Below are 20,910 nucleotides of genomic sequence, written 5' to 3' on the forward strand. Positions count from 1 at the left end.
GCGGGCAGGCGAGTGGTGCAATTAAACTATTCCTCTCCAGTCTATTTATGTCAGTATACCTGATGGGACATCTATACACACAGGGGCAGAGAGCGGAAACTGAAGTTGAGGGACCATCAGACACAACTGTGTTGTCCTAGCACTGAACACAACACATAAAAGGTACCATTTGCTTCCTTCTTTTCCCTTTACCTTTAACACATTTGAAACATCCTTTTGTACTCACACTGTGGGTTTTCTAAAGTGTTGGGGTCTCCCACTCTGTTAGTGTTGTGGTGCCAGGGCTTTCTCTTTTTCTTTTGTTAAACTAATCAAGAAGTGAGCTGACAGCGCTGCTACGAGTTAGAGAATGGAGTTCCATTCCAGCCACCATAATCTTTCTTCCTACAATGACCCTGGGGTTACAGACCACCCCTATATACCACGGGAGGAGGCTTGCATCATGAGGAGTGAGCAGTGGGGTGGCAAGTTTGCGGATGACACCAAATTACTTAGGGTGGTTAAAACAAAAAGGGACTGCGGAGAGCTCCAAAAGGATCTCTCCAAATGGCAAATGCGGTTCAATATCCGCAAGTATAAAGTGATGCGCTCTGAGGCACAAAATCAGAAGGGGTCTCAGCTGGCAGTGTCTGGCAAGAAAAGAGACCTTGGGGCTGTGCTGGGGAGCTCAATGCAAACATCAGTCCAGTGTGCGGCTGCTGTGAAAAAGACAAATTCCATGTTGGGGATTTGGGAAAGGAATAAAAAATACAACTGCCAATATAATAATTTTGTGATAGAAATCTAACTTGGAATTCTGTGTACAGTTCTGGTTAGCACATCTCAAAAAAAGATATGGTTGAGCTGGAAAACACGCAGAAAAGGGCAACAGAAACCAAGGGGTTGGAGCAATTCCCCTATGAGGAAAGGTTACAACGTCTGCAGCTCGTTAGTTTAGAAAAAAGGCAAGTAAGGGGGGACGTGAGAGAGGGGTATAAAATTATGCACCATGTGGATAAAGAGGATAGGGAATCATTTTTCTGTCTCTCCCATAGTACTAGACCCAGAGTTCACCCCATGAAACTGAATAGTGGGGGATTCAAGAAGGTTCAAAGGAAAACACTTGCTCTCACTGCACGTAGTTAAACTATGGAATTTGCACTCAAGAACCTTAAAGACAGCAAGTGGAATGAATGAAACATAAAAGTAGAATTAGCCCTTCCTAGTTTGTTTATCTCTCTGGAGAGCTGGAAGTGTAGATATTCTCTAGAATTAATTAAATCAGTAATGAACACATTTCTTTTCTCAGTGTGCCTTTCCCTTCTATTTTTTTTTTGCACAGGAATTTGGACTGCCTGGAACTCCGAACGGGGACTTGTCCTTTGTGGGTCAAGACATGGCTAAAGTCAATGGAGGTAAAGCTCTTTCTGGCATTAACTGCATCTTCATTGATGAGCCAGATGCAGAGGGTTATAAACCAAATGAAACAGGCTGCTGCTCACCCCTAGCGCTTCTGTGTATCTTCCCCTGTGGTGGAAAATAGGAGCTGGAGAAGAGATCCTCAAGCCTGCTCATTCTCATTTTCTGAGGGAGCCCTCGTCTGGGTTTCGCCCCACATACGTATTTCCAAGGCTGTTAACTGGCAATGCTTCACAGCCTCCCGAAGCCGCTCAGCAAGTGAGAACAAGACTTCTATTAGTAATGTCATGACAGTTGACTGACTGGTCAGGTATTGTCAGCTGGCCGCTGTGATTTGACCATTGCTAAATATTGCCGAAAAGGGCCACCAAAAGGATCAAGGGACCAGAACAACTCCCCTACGAGGAAAGGTTACAACATTTGTGGTTGTTTAACTTAGAAAAAGATAAGTAAGGGGAGACATGAGAGAGGTGTATAAAATTATGCATGGTATATTCTAATACTAGTACCTGAGGTCATCCCCATGAAGCTGATGGGTGGGAGGTTCAGGAGAGATAAAAGGAAGGACTTCTTTGCACAGCACATTGTTAAACTATGGAATTCACTAGTTCAGGAGGTAGTGATGGCCACCAACTTGGATGGTGTTAATTTATTTATTTATTTATTATTTTATTTATTTAATTTCTATACCGCCCAATAGCCGAAGTTCTCTGGGCGGTTCACAAAAATTAAAACCAAACACACAATAAAACAATTTAAAATATATAGAATATTAAAACCACAATATAACAATACAACCACAATAAAATCTAGCAGCAGTGCAGGAGTTTAAAATACAGATTTAAAACAGCAAAGATAAAAATTTAGAAAGCTAAAATGCCTGGGAAAATAAAAAGGTCTTCACCTGGCGCCGAAAGGAATACAATGTAGGCGCCAGGCGAACCTCACTAGGGAGCTCATTCCAGAGCCGGGGTGCCACAGCAGAAAAAGCCCTCCTCCTAGTAGCCACCCGCCTCACTTCCTTTGGCAGGGGCTCACGGAGAAGAGCCACTGATGATGATCTTAAGGTCCGGGCAGGCACATATGGGAGGAGGCGATCCTTCAGGTAACCTGGCCCCAAGCCGTTAAGGGCTTTGAATGTTAACACCAGCACTTTGAATCAGGCCTGGAAATGGACTGGCAGCCCGTGCAGCTGGAAAAGTACTGGCGTAATATGAGCTCGCAGGCCAGTCCCTGTTAACAATCTTGCTCCCCTATTTTGGACCAGCTGTAGTTTCCGGACCGTTTTCAAAGGCAGCCCCAAGTATAACGCATTGCAGTAATCCAGATGAGAAGTTATCAGAGCATGGATAACTGTAGCTAGGCTATCTCTGTCCAGATAAGGGCGTAGTTGGTATACCAGCCTAAGCTGATAAAAAGTGCTCCGTGTCACTGAGTTCACCTGTGCCTCAAGTGACAGTTCTGGATCCAAGAGCACCCCCAAACTACGAACCTGATCCTTTAGGGGGAGTGCAACCCCCTCCAGAACAGGTTGAATATCACCTAGCCGGGCAGACGAACCACCCACTAACACTACCTCCGTCTTGTCTGGATTGAGTTTCAGTTTATTGGCCCTCATCCAGTCCATTACCGTGCCCAGGCACTGATTCAGAACAGCCACTGCCTCACCTGGTTTTGATGAGAAAGAGAGGTAGAGCTGGGTGTCATCTGCATATTGATGGCACCTCAGCCCACACCTCTGGATAACCTCCCCCAGTGGTTTCATGTAGATGTTAAACAGCATGGGGGATAAAATAGAGCCCTGTGGAACCCCATGGCACAATTGCCATGGCACAGAGCAATAATCCCCCAGCACCACCTTCTGGAATCAGCCATCCAAGTAGGAGCGGAACCACTGTAGTGCAGCGCCTCCAACTCCCAACCCAGACAACCTATCCAGAAGGATACCATGGTCGATGGTATCGAAAGCCGCTGAGAGGTCCAGGAGAATCAACAGGGTCGCACTCCCCCTGTCCCTCTCCCGGCAGAGGTCATCCCACAGGGCGACCAAGGCAGTTTCCGTTCCAAAACCGGGCCTGAAGCCCAATTGAAATGGATCTAGATAATCCGTTTCATTCAAGAGTGCCTGGAGCTGTCCTACAACCACCCGCTCAAGCACCTTGCCCAGGAAGGGGATGTTGGCCACTGGCCTATAATTGTTAACATCCTCTGGGTCCAGGTTAGGCTTTTTCAGGAGTGGTCTAATTACTGCCTCTTTTAAAGCGGCAGGCACCACTCCCTCTCTCAAGGAGGAATTTACAACCTCCTGGACCCAGCCGGACAACCCCTCCTTGTTTGATTTAATAAGCCATGAAGGGCAAGGGTCAAGCACACAAGTGGTCGATCGGACTTGGCCAAGCACCTTGTCTGCATCCTCAGGCCTCAGTAACTGAAACTCATCCAATAAAACTGGACCAGACTGTGCTCTGAACACCTCTACCAATGGAACTGCATTAATGGTGGTGTCCAATTCATGACGAATCTGAGCGACTTTATCCTCAAAGTGCCGTGCAAACTTGTCACAGCATGCTACCGAGGGTTCCACCGTCTCTCTCCCTGGCCCAGAATGTAACAGGCCGCGAACCACTCAGAAAAGCTGCACTGGACGACACTGAGAAGATGCAATGCTGGTGGAAAAGAACTGTCTCTTTGCCACCCTCACCGCCACAGAGTAGGCTCGATAGTGGGCTCTTACCTGTGCTCGGTCAGACTCAGCACGAGTTTTCCTCCACCTGCATTCTGGCCGTCTCCCCTCTTGCTTCATTGCCCTCAGCTCAGGTGTATACCAAGGAGCTGGCCGGGCTCTGCTCAGAGGGAGAGGGCACTTGGGCGTGATCGTGTCAACCGCCCGAGTCATCTCTGCATTCCACAGAGCGACCTGGGCTTCGACAGGAGCACCAGCCATACCAGCAGGAAAATCCCCCAGAGTCCTCTGGAATCCATCGGAATCCATTAGCCTCCTAGGCGGACCATTTTAATAGGTCCCCCACCCTTGCAGAGGGGAAAAGCCGCCAGAAGTCTAAACCTCAGCAGGAAGTGATCTGACCATGACAAAGGGACAGATGTTAATTCCTCCACTTTCAGATCACCATCCTCCTGCCCAGTCGAGAAAACCAGATCAAGCGTGTGTCCTTTTATATGCGTTGGGCCAATAACATGTTGGGACAGCCCCATCATTGTCATGGCGGCCATGAAGTCCTGAGCTGCCCCGGATACAGCACCAAGTCTGAGACCACCTCCGTCAGCTCAGGCAGGGAGTCTGATGGGCAGCGGGGTGGGCGGTACACCAACAGAATCCCTAATCTGTCCCGGGTACCCAACACAAGGTACAAACACTCAAGATCTGCACTCGAATGAGCAGGAAGCCTGGAGAGGGAGATTGAACTCCTATAGACCACGGCAACCCCCCCTCCCCGACCCTCAAGTCGGTGTTGGTGCTGCACCGAGTACCCAGGAGGGCACAGCTGGGAGAGAGTGACCCCTCCCAGTTCCCCCACCCAGGTCTCAGTAATACATGCCAGGTCAGCCCTCTCATCCACAATCAAGTCATGGATGAGGGAGGTTTTATTTTGGGCTGACCTGGCATTCAGCAGCAGCACCACCAGACCCGAGGGCAGACTGGTAAGGCTGCCAGGAACCATTAAATGGGGTTTGGACAAATTCATGGAGGAGAAGGCTATCAACAGCTACTAGTCTTGATGCCTATATGCTACCTGTAGCATCACAGGCAGTATGCCTATGTATACCAGTTGATTGGGAACATAGGCTGGAGGGTGCTGTTGACTCATGTCCTACTTGTATGTTTCTCATTGGGGCACTTGGTTGGCCACTGTGTGAACAGAATACTGGACTAAATAAGGCTTTGGCCTGATCCAGCAGGACCCTTCCTCTGTTCTTATGTCTGATATAATTGGTCCAGGTAGCCAATTAGAATTGTGTTTGGAGGCTGTTTCTACCTCCTCAATGGTGCTAAACTTCCATTAAAAAGAAGTGGCCACTCCTCACCAGCTGGGCTACTGCATAAAGGGGATTAAACTGGAAATGCGTGTTTGGGGCGAAACCCAGACGAGGGCTCCCTCATGAGAGGTTTCGAATCGCATTCGCTCCAGGTGGTGCTATTGGTCTACGTCAGAACATAGTGCTTGCCTGACTTGTTGCAGTGGCTGCGCATAGATTCCACCAGGCAGGACCTCAGCCCGAATGGGAGAACTAACTATGGAGAGAGCTAGTTGCTGTGCTAAATGAATTCCCATATAATGAAATTACTTTATGAGGAAATCAAAGTAAATTAATACAGAAACATTATTTAGGCAATATTGATATGGTATGGCAGGAGCAGGCAAAGCTTTTCAGTCCAGAGGCCTTTGATTCCTGGACCCATGGGTGCAATCCTTCTATTCCCCCCACACAGCACTTCTCCCACTGCCTGCTCCCACCCGCCCCACTGCTTCCCTGGCCACCCGCCCAGACACTGTCCTTCTCCCCCCCGCTCACTATTTCCCCCCACCCTCACTACTTCCTTCCTCCTCTGCCTCCCCTTGCTATCCTCCCACTCATGACCCCCTTCCTTCTCCCATCAGCAGGGGGGAGGAAGGAAAGGAGGATGGGAAGGAAGGAAAGGCAGTGGGGTGGAGGCACATGGGTAGTGACAGAGAAGGAGGCAGGCAGGCAGGGGTGGCACATGCAGCTGTGGAGGCAACAGTGGTGTGGGGAAGAAAGGCAAGGTGGCATGGGGAGTGGAGGTGGCAGTGTGGGCAAGGAAAAGCCATGATACAGGCTGTGGTGACTGTGCTGGTCAGGAGGGAAAAGAAGGGTCTGGGGGGTGGGGAGGCCATGAGGTCCGATGGGTGCACTTGGGGTTGCTGACCTCTGTGTGATGGGAGCCAATGTTGCAGCTGGCTCCAGTTCACCACTCCCTTGGAGATGGATGGCTGTCAGTGGCAGAGTGGTGGACCGAAGTCCCAGATTTGTCTGTTCACTGGAATAGACCCATGGAGTTCCTGCCACTGAAGTTACCGCTCCACATTACAAGCACCCAACTTGCAACCAATACCATGTAGAATGACAGAGTTGGAAGGGACCTTGAAGGTCATCTAGTCCAGGGGGTCTCAAACTGTCTACCCCCAGGGCTCTCTTGAGAGACTGAAAAATGACTGAGGCCCACCCATCACAAAACGGTGACAGTGGTTGAGTTTGGCATAATCAGATGGCGATTACTGATATAATGTTATATTGATATCTAATCCCCTTTGAAAATGCTCAGTTTTCCTCCAGTTAACTACAGGCATTGACTCTGGAGGTGTCATTCATCAGCCTCCCCATTTCAGGAAGAATTTGTTGACCCAGAGGCTCTGTGTCTGTATTTCCAACGTGGTGCCCCTGGAGCCCTGTCTTGGTGCCCATCAGACAACCTGCCTCTCCTGCTTCTAATTTTATTTCTTGCTGCTGCTGCTATTATTATTATTATTATTATTATTATTATTATTATTATTATCATTATTAAACTAGGTAGTAGTTGCTATACTGTGAAGCAAAGTGCTGTCCTCCAACACCATCTTTATTTGCGCTCAAAAGAGTGGTTTTGTATTTTGGAGCTCAGCCCCCCATGTCTGCCTTGTACTTAGGATTTTAGGCTAGTTGCTTTGCTCCTCCATTTGAGGAGAAGGTGAGCGTCAGGTACATATTTATTCATTTGATTCTCTCAGGTAATAATGTAAAACTCATCTCATCAGCTGATGCTAAAATGAGGACACAATAAGGGAGCTAAATCCCAGAAGGTAACCTTTTGCAAATGTAGGGTTGGGAGCAAAATCCCAGGGGGAAATCCAGCAGGAACTTAACTTCTTGCAGTCTTGCTCTAACAGAGATTCCTGAGTGGTCAAAGAGAACCTCAACCACGTGCTTAAATGGAACCCCAGTTTGGGAAGGGGCAGCAAAAGTAATGCATAGCTGTATATTGATAAGGGCCCCAGTGCAGGACGAGCTAGTGGAAGAGCCTGCTTATAAAATCGTTGCGACGTAACCTGCTTATAAACAAAAACAAGCAAACTGTAGGCTAGCTTTGGTTTGGGCTCAGGTTTTAGGTCTTACATGGCATAAAGTTCAGAAACAAAGATTCAGAAACAGACTCATCCCAAGCTTGAGAATTTAGCTCTTCATTTAATTTAAAAAGCCAACAAAAGTTCAGAATTAAAGTTCAGAAACAAAGATTCAGAAAGAGACTCATCCCAAGCTTGAGAATTTAGCTCTTCATTTCATTAAAAAAGCCAGCAAAAACAAAACAGTGGAAAACCACAGTCAGTGACTCAGCCCCTTGCATTCTAAGGGGAACCTAAACCACATCCCTTCCTAAATTACTTACCCATCATCTGTTGTTCTCTCCAACAGCTACTGACTATTGTCTCTCCCCCCAACCCCCCGAATAGAACCCCCCCACTCCACTCACAGGGGGCTCAACTGACCTAGATTTCCACTCCCTGGAAGCAAGTGCAGACCAGTAGTGGAGACATGGCCTCCTTCGCTTTCAAATGAGGTCCAGTAATCTGATTGGCTAGACCTATATAAGGAAGCAGGCTTGCAAGGGAGTCCAGCTCTCTGAGCACGAGGAGCCTCAGTGATGACGTGCCCAAGCCCCAGTGATGAAGCATTACTGCACAAGAGAGTTAATCACCTGTGTGAGTTTAGCAACAGGGCAAGGAGGCCAGGGCACTTGACTCTTCCCCACCTTCTCCTAGTAAGTAACTATAAAGATATAAATATAAATATAGATACAAATACAAATACAAATATATTCGCCACTTTTCTTAGTAAAAACACACACATAGTGTTCCAGGTAGGGGTGCTGGAGAAATCCGCTGTGGACTTCAGTGAGGCTGGTTTCCCAAGAATCAATCCTCTGGAGCCTGCAGCAGACTGCCCCCCCTTTCCTGCACATCTGATTTCAGTCAGGGCAGCTCCCTGGCTTTATAAAACACCGTTTACAGCTAGGGATGGCAGAGAATTTCTCCACGAATATCCGGGAGGCCGAATGCCAACGCATTCGGCCCCCCGAAATTGTTGGTGAAATTCTCCGCCGGCCCCCCCCCCCCGGGATGGGACTTACGTCGTGCGAATGTCCCTCTCGGTGGCGGGTCCCGGCAGCATTTCGGCAGCGTTTCGGCGGGGGTGGCGGCGGCGGCCGGTCTTCTGACCGGCTGCCGCCGCCGCCGCCATTGCAAAATAAAAAAGGAAAGTAAAAAAAAAACAAAACACACACCCGTGATAGGCTACGTAACGATTTACGTAGCCTATCACGGCTAGATTTCCAAAGTCAGCCGTGATAGGCTACATAAATCGTCACGTAGCCTATCACGGGTGACTTTGAAAAAAAAAAAGCGTGTACGCAAATGGGTGCCGCCATTTGCGTTCCTTAGTTTGGCACGTCTAGTCTACGTAAAGATTTATGTAGACTACGGCGAAAATAAGGGCAACGCAAATAGCGTTCCCTTATTTTCGCCATAGTCTACGTAAATCTTTACGTAGACTAGGCGTGCCAAACTAAGGAAGGCAAATGGTGGCACCCCATGGGCGCCGCCATTTGAGTACGCGCTTTTTTTTTCTCCCCCAAAGTCACCCGTGATAGGCTACGTGATGATTTACATAGCCTATCATGGCTGACTTTGGAAATCTAGCCATGATAGGCTACTTAAATCATTACGTAGCCTATCACGGGTGTTTTTTTTCTTTTTTTAACTTTACTTTTTTTTCCGCGGCCAGGTAGACGGGGCGCTCCTCCCCGGCCTGAATTTCAGCGGCAAGGGATGGGGTGCCTCCCGCCCGGCCTGAATTTCGGCCGGGCGAGGCGGGGCGCCTCCCCCCCCGCCTGAACCTCGGGGGGAGAAGCGAAGCGCCTCCCCCCCACCGCGAAGCAAGCTGCGGGACCAGGTAAGTCCCTTTCGTCCATCCCTATTTACAGCTGCAGTTCATGCAGAAGTAAGTGCTTTACAGCCACAAATGGTGTAAAATATGCCAATTACAGCCTTAAATTTCTGATAGGCTAATGGCAGCTGCCATTAGTGTATCATGCCTTTTATAAAGCTAGAGATACACCCCACGAACTCCAGCAGATGCACCAGGCTTCTGGGGAAATCCGTGGGGCCCAAAGAGGCCTGGATTTCCCTGCAGCAGACCGCCCCCCCCCCCAGACCAGGCATCACGTGGTTTGCTCATCCCTAGTTCCAGGTAAACAAACCCAACAATAACAGTTTAAAAATTATGGAGGAATAGCAAGCAGCGTTGTGGGGACTACCCAGTATATTTCACTGAGTGCCACATATATAATTATCTTCCTGCTGGACAGAAGTTGCTGCTGTGTGATCAGTGTCATTAGCTGTTGGCCCTCAGGAAGCAAGTTTGTTGCCTTGAAGCCAAGGTTGCTGACCTGGAGAAGCTGAGAAAAGTAAAGAGGTTGTGGGGTGAGACCTTCGGGGACCTAATAGCAGTGTCCCAAAGCCTGGGTGAGAGCTGCTTCACAGAGTATGGGAGTCTCGGGGAAGGAGGGCATCATTCTGAGGAAGAGGAAAGAGATCCCTTAGAAGGGACCCAGTCCTTGAATGATGAACAAATACCTTCTCATGCTGAGGATCTGCTCTGGGGGAGGGGGGGTTATGATATATGGAGATTTGATTTTTAGGCACAGCGACAGCTGGATTTCTGATGGGTGCAGAGACCACATGGTAAATTGCCTACCTGGTGCAAAAGTTGCAGATATCACATGCCAACTAGATACTAGATAGCCATGTTGCTGCCAATGATATGGGGAAATGTAGTTGTGACCAGGACCACCAAGGTGGCTTTCTCCAAAATGCTACCTGTTCCACATGCAGGACCAGCTAGACAGACGAAGCCGAGGAGTCTCCATGTGTGGATGAGATGGCAATGTAGAGAGGAGGGTTCAGATTTGTAAGGCACTAGGGAACATTTTAAGACATGCCGAGCCTGTACAGGAAGGACAGGTGCCACTTGAACCAGAATGGAACCAGACTGCTGGCACTTCATTAAAAAGGTAACAGATCAGGGTTTTGTTTTTGTTTTTTTAAACTGAACCCTGGGGAAAAGCTGACAGGACCTGGGAAGCATCCATTTTTGGTTGAATCAGCCCCAGGAGATGAAGATGAAAATGCCTTTGATTGCCCAAATGGAGATGAGGAGGAAATAGGTTATGAGCATATGGTGAAACATGATAGCCAGTTAAATAGATGCACACGCCAGAGACACCTGGGGAGTGACACCTTGTATAGGTGTTTGAATGTTAATTCTGGAAGCTTCCATGCCAAAATGGGAGAGTTGGTGTGCTTGGTTTTAAAGGAGAATCTGGATATAGTAGGCATTACAGAAACCTGGTGGAACAGAGAGAACCAGTGGAATACGGTCATCTCTGGATATAAACTCTACAGAAACGACAGGAAGGGGCATACTGGGGGAGGTGCTGCTCTGTACGTCAAGGAGGGCATAGTGTTGAGCAGACTAGAACAACTAAAAGGGGTAGGATTTTCCACTGAAGCAGTGTGGTGACAATACTGGGCTCCAAAACTAATTTATTGCTAGGAATGTGCTATTGTCTCCCAGACCAGAATTCCTAGGATGACCTTGAGATGGAAAACGAAATCAGGGAGGCCTCCAAATGAGGAAGTATTGTAATAATATGTAACTTCAGTTGCCCCCGCATTAACTGGATAAATTCATGATCCAGTCATGACAAAAAGGCTATATTTCTCGATGCCCTAAACAACTGTGCCCTAGAACAGCTGGTCATGGAACCGAACAGAGGAGAGGTGACCTTGGATTTAATCCTAACTGGTGTCACCCAGGACCTAGTGCCTGTAATTGTTGTTGAATCAGTTGGAAACAGTGACCACAGTGCTACCAGATTTAATATATATTTAAGTGAAAAATTGCTAAGGAAGTCCAAAGCATTTGACTTCAAAAGAGGAAACATCTCTAAAATGAGGGAATTGGTAAAAAGGAAGTTGAAACAGTGAGTCAAGAGGGTTAAATCCCTTCAAAATGCTTGGAGGATTCTCAAAACCACAGTAACAGAAGCTCAGTTAGAATGTATACTACAGGTTAGGGAAGGTACCTTCACGTCCAAGAGGTCACCGGCATGGTTAAGGAGCAGTGTCAAGGAAGCTATTAGAGGGAAGAAGGCTTCCTTCAGGAAATGAAAGTCTTGCCCAAATGAGGAGAATGAAAGGGAGCACAAACTTTCACAATGGAGATGCAAGCAGACAATAAGAGATGCAAAAAAGCATTTTAAGGCGCATATGTGAACAACATCAAGGCCAACAATATTTTTTTAAAAAATATATCAGAAGCAGGAAACAAAGCAAAGTGGTGGCTGCTCCCCTCCGGCATAAGACCTCTCGACGTCACTGCATCTCTGATCCTTGTGTCACTTCGCTGTATCGGGGCCGCACGATCAGGGAAGCACAATCCTTCTCTGACGCACTTCAGAGCTTCTCTGATGCATGTGTAACTTTCACAGAATCATAGCACAGTAGGGCTGGAAGGGGCCTATAAGACCATTGAGTCCAACCCCCTTTGCTGCTTCTCTGATGCTTGAGTTACTTTGCAGCTTGAGAGGGAGCAATAACTCCCAAAGCAGCAAAAATCCTGCGTGCACCAAAAAGGGGGCGATGGCTATAAACCTTGGGGGTTTGCAGGATTGGGACCAAACTTGACACACAGCCTTGCCTAGGCAGAAGGCACTGATCCACCATCACAATCCTCTGATATTGAAGGTAGCATATAGCCATCAGGACTAGTAGCCATTGATAGCACATGGTTCAGCTATGGAATTCACTGCCACAAGATGGAGTGATGGCCACCACTTTGGATGGCTTTAAAAGGGGGTTGGACAAATTCCTGGAGGAGAAGGCTGTCGATGGCTACTAGGCTTGATGACTATGTGCTCCCTCTAGTACCAGGGGCAGTGAGCCTATGTACACCAGTTGCTGGGGAACATGGGTGGGAGGGTGCTGTTGCACTCATGCCCTGCTTGTGGGTTCCTGGTAGACAGCTGGCTGGCCACTGTGTGAGCAGAATGCTGGACCAGATGGGCCGTTGGTCTGATCCAGCAGGGCTCATGAATTTGTCCAATTCTCTTTTAAAGGCATCCAGAATGGTGCCCATCACTACAACTTGTAGAATTGAATTCCGTAGTTTAACTATACGCTTTGAGAAGAACTACTGCCTTTTATCTGTACTGGAACTCCCACCAAGCAGCTTCATGGGATGACCCCACTGATGAAAACATTCAGCATCAGCAATGAGATATGAGAACAGGGTATAAATGGACAAGTACATACATGGAATGACTGACTGGGTGGAAAAACGTAAAAATGTAAATTGAGAAACAATACCAAATACTACACTAGATATCTTCTTCCAAACTGACCGATTGTCTTTCCACTTTATCAGCATTTCTATTTTCTCTCTCACACATATACGAAAATACAGGCTGATGTCTTCCCTCAAGAAAGATAGGTTTGCTTTGTAGACCAATCCATGAGCTAGGGATGTCAGAGAATTCTGCCACAGATCTCGGTGAGGCCGAATGCCAGTGCATTTGGCCCCCCGAAATCCATGGTGGAACGAAGCCCCCCTGCCCCCCCCGCGAAAGGCACGCGAAACGGGACACTTACCCGGTGCCGTTCGCGCTGCTCTGCGAATGGCGGTCGAGTCCGTGGCCGCCATTCCCTTCATCACTATAGCTGTGATAGGCTACGTAAATACTTACGCAGCCTATCACAGCTAACATAGGGACGCCATTTGCGTCCCTGCGGAAGCCGTGATAGTTTGAGTAAGTATTTACGTAGCCTATCACAGCAAAAAAAAGGGAACGCAAATGGCGGCTATGGTGGCCACCATTTGCGTTCCCTTTTTTTTTTGCCATGATAGCCTACGTAAATATTTACGTAACCTATCACGGCAAAAAAAAAGGAAACGCAAATGGCGGCAGCTACGGCAGCCGCCATTTGTGTCCCTGCAGGCTGCCCAGCGGCCGGATGTCCGGCTGTGGGTGGCCCTGGCCGGCGGCTCCGCGGAATCTCCGTGGAGCGGAGCTGGCTGGAGAGAATTTCAAGGGGAGGGACGGAGCGCCTCCCCCCCACAGCGTATGTCACCCTTCGAAAAGGTAAGTGACTTTCGTACGTCCCTACCATGAGCCCGACTTCAATTTGAAGTGTTTCATCGATTCTACTCCATACCTCCGTTGTTGTTGTTGTTATTCATTTCTATACTGCCCAATGGCTGAAGCTCTTTGGGTGATTCACAACAATTCACAAACTAAAATAGAGCATACAAATTTAAATATACAAAACGTAAAACAATTCAAACCACTAAAAAAAATTTCAATAAAACACTAGACCTGTTTAAACAGCTGCCATAAATGCCAGGTCATCTGCCTTTAAATGCCTGGGAGTAGAGGGCAATATTAACCTGGCACTGATAAGATGACAGTGTTGGCACCAGGTGGGCCTCAGTGGGAAGATCATTCCACTATCGGGGCCACCACTGAAAAGGCCCTCTCCTTTGTTGCCACCTTCCTAGCCTCCCTTGGAGGTGGCACTCAGAGGAAGGCCTCAGATGCTGACCGTAGTGTCCAAGTAGTTTCAGGTAGGGAGAGGAGTTCTGCCAGGTATTGTGGTCCCGAGCCCAGTAAGGCTTTGTAGGTTAATACCAGCACCTTGAGTCAGGCCCAGAAACATACAGGCAGCCAGTGCAAGGGTGGCAGAACTGGGGTTATATGTTCAGACCTTCTGGTCTCAGTTATTAATCTGGTGGCCACGTTTTACACAAGCTACAAGTGTGTAACATGAAGGAATTCTGGGATGTGTGGTTCTTAAGAGGCCATATCTCATAGGAAGGCTACTCTCTGGCTGGGTCCTCATGTTGTGGCAACCCACCCTGATGAACATGCCACACAGCGCGTCAAGCTCCCGGAAGTCACTGACCATAAATGGGTCACTTCTTTCCCTTTCTAATTCTACCTCATGGTCAGGATGGACCATCCCCAAACCTGCCTCTCCTGCACTGCCACATTCCAGATCGATGGCTTGAACTGTTTTCTTGGCATAAGCTGTCGCACAGAAGTGCATGAGCTTTCTGGCCCCAAGGGCCAAATCTAGTGTTGGCAGCACGTGTGGAGGGCCACCTGTGCATGCACACGCGCACTGGAGTGGACACGCACAGGGAGGGGAGACACACACACGCTGGGGGGGGGGGAAGATGCACAGCCACAGCCACACAGACACACACAGCCTCCTCCCAGCCCCACACCCCTGACCCCTGGGGTTTTTAATAAGGAAACCCCTTATCTTAGATCTCTCAGCAGAGATCAGAGATAAGGGGCAGGATTCCCTTGTTAGCAGCAGTGCTAGGAAGGAAATCCCACCCTTATTTCTGGCACCTGATCAGAGGAAAGGAAGGGAGAGGCAGTGATGCTGCTGGGGCAGATGTGGGGGACGTGGTCTGGCAGGCGGCCCACGTGTGGCCCGTTGGCTGCACTTCTCCCACCCTTGCTGTAGCACCTGCTGCCGTGATTTCTGGCAAAAAGGGCAGGAGGAGATCCATCTGACTCACGCTCAACCCAGGGCCACAACTGCCACCCTATCATTTGAATGCCTGTACACAAGCTGATGATATGGAAATGCGTAGCGCTGGATTCAGGATCGGCCTTCCATGATGGATTGGTGATGTTCACGGAAGGTGCCTTCACTTGATCTGAGGGCAGGGGGATAACTCCATTTTCCTCATACCACAGCTCACCCCATTCAGCAGGGTTCGCTGGCCCTCTGTGCAGCATTTTCGGGGGCTGCAGGGTAGGGCTGTGCAGCCCCCCCTGCTTCAGAGGCTGGTTTGGGGCTTCTGAGGTGGGCCTGACCCACTTCAGGCTGCTTATGGAGGCCCTGACCTGCTTTGGCTCTGGGTGCCTGAATTGCACCCAGAGCCAAAGCAGGTCAGGGCCTACAGTGGCTTAGTGGCTAAGACGCTGAACTGCAGACCGGAAGGTCGGCAGGGCAGCAGTTCGAGACCCGAGTGCCGCGTGACGGAGTGAGCTCCCGTCTTCAGTCCCAGCTTCTGCCAGCCTAGCAGTTCGAAAGCAAGACATTGCAAGTAGATAAATAGGTACCGCCTCGGCGGGAAAGGTGACAGCGTTCCGTGCACCTCGGTGTTCAGTCATGCCGGCCACAAGGCCACGGAAGCGTCTTCAGACAGCGCTGGCTCTTCGGCTTAGAAACGGGGATGAGCACCGCACCCTAGAGTCGGACACGACCGGTTGGAGACACCTTTACCAAATAAATAAATAATATCTTAAAATAATATATATTCAGTGAAAAAGTATAGAAGTACAGAATAGCTATAGCATACATGGCATACACACGTGTCTATAATGTACAAAAAATACAGTCAACGTACAAAAAATGCAGTCAGATAAGAAACATGTGCTTTTAAAGAGGAGTGTTATCAAAACATAAATGGTCAGCAGCAGCACTGGATCATGCCAAAAGTTTCAAGATGTAGCAAATAACTACTCTGCATACAAGGCAGATGGCAGAGAGTGGTCCTCTGATAAGCAGTTCATTTAATTAATTTAAGAAGAACTCTCAGTGAGGCTGCTTGAATCCCTTTGAATCCCATTGGATGGAAACAGTCCAGTTTGTGCGCAGGACTGCAGCCTTACAGGTTCAGTACAACAGGGGCTCACATTTTGAACTCTCTTAAAATTACCGTTAATAAATGTATTATTAATCCCACTCCCCTCCAATACATGTTCATTATACATGTGAATGCCATTTGAAAAGTGTTTTTAAGCCCCTGTGAGGATGGAAGAGAAAAGGGCCACAGGAAAGACTGATGAAGTTCCAGATGTTAAGCGGACAACATTCTGCTTTCAGGGATGGTTAGGAACATAGGAGCCAAAGGGATCATCAGACCACTGGTACGCCTAGCACAGGATTGTCGGCACTGACTGGCAGTGGCTCTCCAGGGTTTCAGGCAGGAGTTTTTCCATCCCTGCCTGGAGACGCTGGGAATTGCACTTGGGGTCTTCTGCCTGCAAGGTGCGGGCTCTGCCAGTGAGCCACAGCTTCTCCCTGGGCATCTGCCACCTGGACTCCCCCAAAGCTGGGCGCAGGTCCTTGCCACTTCAACCCTGACAACGGGTGCGTAAATGGAAGGCCCTGACTTGGATGGTCTCAAGCAAGAACTGTGCTGGGGGTGGTCCAACGGCTTAGATGTAGGGAGCCCAGGTTCAAACATGGGAAGCTGTCTTCCACTAAGTTAGATCATTGGCCAAATTGTCTATTCTAACTACGGATGTGCAGATTTTGTAAAATCTGTTTCATCTGCATTTTGTGGATTGTCAGGTGCCTTTCATCCCATCGGCCCCTCATTGGTGGACGTGGCTTTTTTCCAATTTCCTGAATTTGCACAAATTTGCACTTGTTGAAATGTGCAAATTTCACCCCACCAAAAAATGTGCAAATCCCCCCCAAATGTGCATTTTCATACTTGACCCTATGGGGGAAATGCACATCTCTGGCTGGTTTTTGTTTTATGTATTTTTCTATGACTAAATTTGAGTAAAATTCCAGAAAGTTAAAAAAAAAAAAAAGTCCACAAGTCCATGGACTTCATGAGGCCCAGGAAAAGCCGATCCACTGCAGAATCCGCGGGTTGGATTAATTGAAATCTGAACTCATTTGAGTCCATTACAGATTGCTCTGACAGCCTTCATTCTAAGCAGCAGCTGCTGCCCCAAGGCTCCAGGCAGAGAACAGTCTTCTCCCCACCTGCCTTCCTGAGCTCCTGTTATAGCTGGACATTCTGTATGCAAAGCATATGCACTGCCATTCCTCCAGGCCATGCACATCTGCGTGCATGCGCACGCACACACACACGCTAGATATAGTATTTAACTCTCTCTCTCAGTGCAACGCACCCAGCTTCTGGCAGGGCTGACTATGCCTGCTTTTTCACTGCCGTGTTCTCTAGAACCCGCAGGAGAAGGAAGAGAACCAGGCCTGAGGATCATCCTCGTCGGCAAGGCTGGTGGTGGGAAGAGCGCCACGGGAAACACCATCCTGGGCCGGGCGCAGTTTGAGTCCAGGCTCCAGCCAAAGGCAACGACCGTGACCTGCCAAAGAGGCCAGGGGAGGTGGGGAGACCGGGGTGTTTCGGTGACTGACACAGCAGATATCTTTGACTCGGAGGCCTGCAGTGAAGGATCAGCGGCTGAGATCGCGCGTTGCATTGAGCTCTCCAGGCCCGGCCCTCACGCCCTGGTGCTGGTGACCCAGGTGGGCCGCTTCACTGCGGAAGACGAGGCAGCAGCCAAGCAGGTCCAGGCCGTGTTTGGAGCGGGAGCCGCCAAGCACATGATTGTCTTGTTCACCCGCAGAGAAGACTTAGGAGGGGGCTCCTTGGAAGATTATGTGATGGGATCAAATAACGAGACCCTCCTGGAGCTGATTCAGAAATGCGGGAAACGCTTCTGCGCTTTCAATAACTGGGCAGTTGGAGCAGAACGGGACAGGCAGGTCTCGGAGCTGATGGAGATGGTCCTGGGAATGGTTCAGGAGAATGGAGGAAGCCATTACACCCATGAGCTCTACTTGAAGGACAGCTTAACAGAGGCAGAAGTCAGATGCTACATGGGAGGAAACACAAGACCTGTACAAAGGGCCTCCAGGAACTTAACAAACTGTACCGAGTTGGTAATCCGTCCAGTTTGTTTGGGTTTAGCCTGTGTCATTCACTGTGTCAGTTGTGGTTGGTGCCAATGGAGACCGGCGTGTCTGAGGGAAGAGTCACGAGCAGAGCCAAGGGGCTCATCTGCACCACTGCTACACAACTCACCGGTGCCACTGCCATGGGGCTCACCGACAGTGCTGCCACTGGGCTCACCGGCAGCAGAGCCACAGGGCTCGCCAGCAGAGGAGCCACTGGCAGCAGAGCCACGGGGTTCACAGACGGCGGAGCCAGGGGGCCCACAGATGGCAGAGCCACGGGGATCACTGGGGACAGAGCCATGGGCCTCACAGCTGACGGAGTCACGAGGCTCACCGGAGCTAAAGCCAAGGGGCTCATCTGCACCACTGCTACACGACTAGGGATGTCAGAGAATTCCGCCACAGATTTGGGGGGGGCGAATGCCAGAGCATTTGGCCCCCCAAAATCTGTGGCGGAACGAAGCCCCCGCCCCCACCCCACGAAACGCATGCGAAATGGACCACTTACCTGCTGCTGTCCGCGCTGACTTACAAATGGCGGCCGCGCTGCGGCTGCCATTCACTTCTTCATCATACCCGTGATAGGCTACATAAATACTTACGTAGCCTATCACGGCTAACGCAGGGACGCCATTTGCATCCCTGCAGAGGCCGCAATAGGCTACGTAAGTATTTACGTAGCCTATCACAGCAAGCAAAAAACCCCCAACAACAGCGTACGCAAATGGCAGCAGCTACAGCGGCCGCCATTTGCATTCCCTTTTTTTCGCCGTTTTAGCCTATGTAAATATTTATGTAAGCAATTACGGTGAAAAAAAGGGGAATGCATCCACTACGCTATTTGCGTTCCCCTTTTTTTTCACCATAATAGCTTACGTAAATATTTACGTAGGCTAAACGGCGAAAAAAAGGGAACCCAAATGGCGGCCGCCATAGCCGCCACCATTTGCATATGCTGTTTTTTTTTTTTCCTGCCATGATAGGCTACGTAAATATTTACATAGCCTATCATGGCTAAATACAGGGACGCAAATGGTGACGGCTATGGCAGCCGCCATTTGCGTCCCTGCAGGCTGCCCAGCAGCCGGATGTCCGGCTGCAGGCGGAGCTGGCCGGCGGCTCTGCGGAATCTCCGCGGAGCAGAGCCAGCCGGGTCAGGATTTCGGGGGGAGGTGCGGAGTGCCTCCCCCCCCACCGCGAATTACCCCATTGAAAAGTTAAGTGGCTTTCGTACATCCCTATTCATGACTCACCGGTGCCACTGCCACGGGGCTCACTGGCAGTGTTGCCACAGAGCTCAGTGTTGGCAGAGCCACAGGGCTCACCGGCAGCAGAACCACGGGGCTCACCGGCAATAGAGCCATGGGGCTCACCAGTGGCAGAGCCACGGTGCTCACTGGCGGCAGAGCCACAGGGCTCGCCAGCAGAGGAGCCACTGGCAGCAGAGCCACAGGGCACACAGATGGTGGAGCTAGGGGGCCCACAGATGGCAGAGCCATCACTGGGGACAGAGCCACGGGCCTCATAGGTGACGGAGTCACGAGGCTCACCGGAGCTAAAGCCAAGGGGCTCATCTGCACCACTGCTACATGACTCACTGGCGCCACTGCCACGGGGCTCACTGGCAGTGCTGCCACGGAGCTCACTGTTGGCAGAGCCACAGGGCTCACCAGCACAGGAGCCACTGGCAGCAGAGCCATGGGGTTCACAGATGGCGGAGCCAGGGGGCCCACAGATGGCAGAGCCACGGGGATCACCGGGGACAGAGCCACGGGCCTCAGAGGTAACGGAGTCACGGGGACAGAGCCATGGGGCTCACTGGAACCACTGTCACGGGGCTTACCAGCAGCGGAGCCACTGGCAGCAGAGCCACAGGGCTCACAGATGGCGGAGCCATGGGGCTCACCAGCAGCAGAGCCACTGGCAGCAGAACCACAGGGCTCACTGGTGGCAGAGCCACGCACCTCACAGATGCTGGAGCCAAGAGGCTCCCTGGTGCTGGAGCCATGGAGCTCACCAGCAGGAGAGACATGGACAACGGAGCCACGGGGTTCACAGGCACTGGAGACACAGAGCTCACTGGGGCCACGGGGCTCACCAGTGCCAGAGCTGGAGCCGAGGGCCCAACCAGCACCAAAGCCAAGGGCCTCACCAGCAGCACAGGAGTCTTTTGAATCCCCAGCAGATCATAGCACAGTAAGGGGAAACTGAGGCACACGAACGTCTTTCTTTCTCTTTCTCCCTCGCTCCCCATGGAAGTGAATAGAGCTATTTCTCTGTTCATTTGTATGGGGCAAGAAAAGGCCACCCTGCCAAAAATCAGCTGGGGGGGGTGAAGTCCGCCCCCTGGCAAGGACCCGATGCATCAAGGGTCCTTGGTGGGGGGTGGATTTCACCGTCTGCCAAATTTTAGCTGGGAGGACTTTTTCCCCTCCCTATGTAAGCTAACGGAGGAATTGCTCCATCAGCTTCTACAGGGAGTGAAAAAGCTCCCCTGCCAAGGATTGACTGGAAGGGCCATGAGGCCCACCCCCACCAAGGACCCTGTTGAACTAAAGACCCCTGGTGATCCAACACAAGTGAATGGAGCGATCGCCCAGTCACATGCAGAGGGGAGAAGAACGTTCTGCTGGGTGCCTCAGCCTGGCATTCCGTTTTTCTTCCATTACCTTGCTTCTTCTTTAAAACAAAACAAAAAACA

At 50.0% G+C, this 20,910-nt stretch overlaps 1 pseudogene across 1 annotated transcript; it reads left to right on the forward strand.

Annotated features, from left to right (window-relative positions):
• The first annotated feature begins 52 nt into the window (after window positions 1-52).
• LOC146345356 (GTPase IMAP family member 1 pseudogene) lies at window positions 53-18,590 on the forward strand (annotated as a pseudogene). Its single transcript, XR_014792496.1, has 3 exons — window positions 53-162; window positions 1,322-1,394; window positions 17,473-18,590. The product of XR_014792496.1 is annotated as a GTPase IMAP family member 1 pseudogene (transcript).
• The last annotated feature ends 2,320 nt before the right edge of the window (window positions 18,591-20,910 follow it).

This window comes from Heloderma suspectum, chromosome 5 (assembly GCF_057233095.1).
Source record: "Heloderma suspectum isolate Gila_16-S chromosome 5, 16-S_ref, whole genome shotgun sequence".
Lineage (NCBI taxonomy): Eukaryota > Metazoa > Chordata > Lepidosauria > Squamata > Helodermatidae > Heloderma > Heloderma suspectum.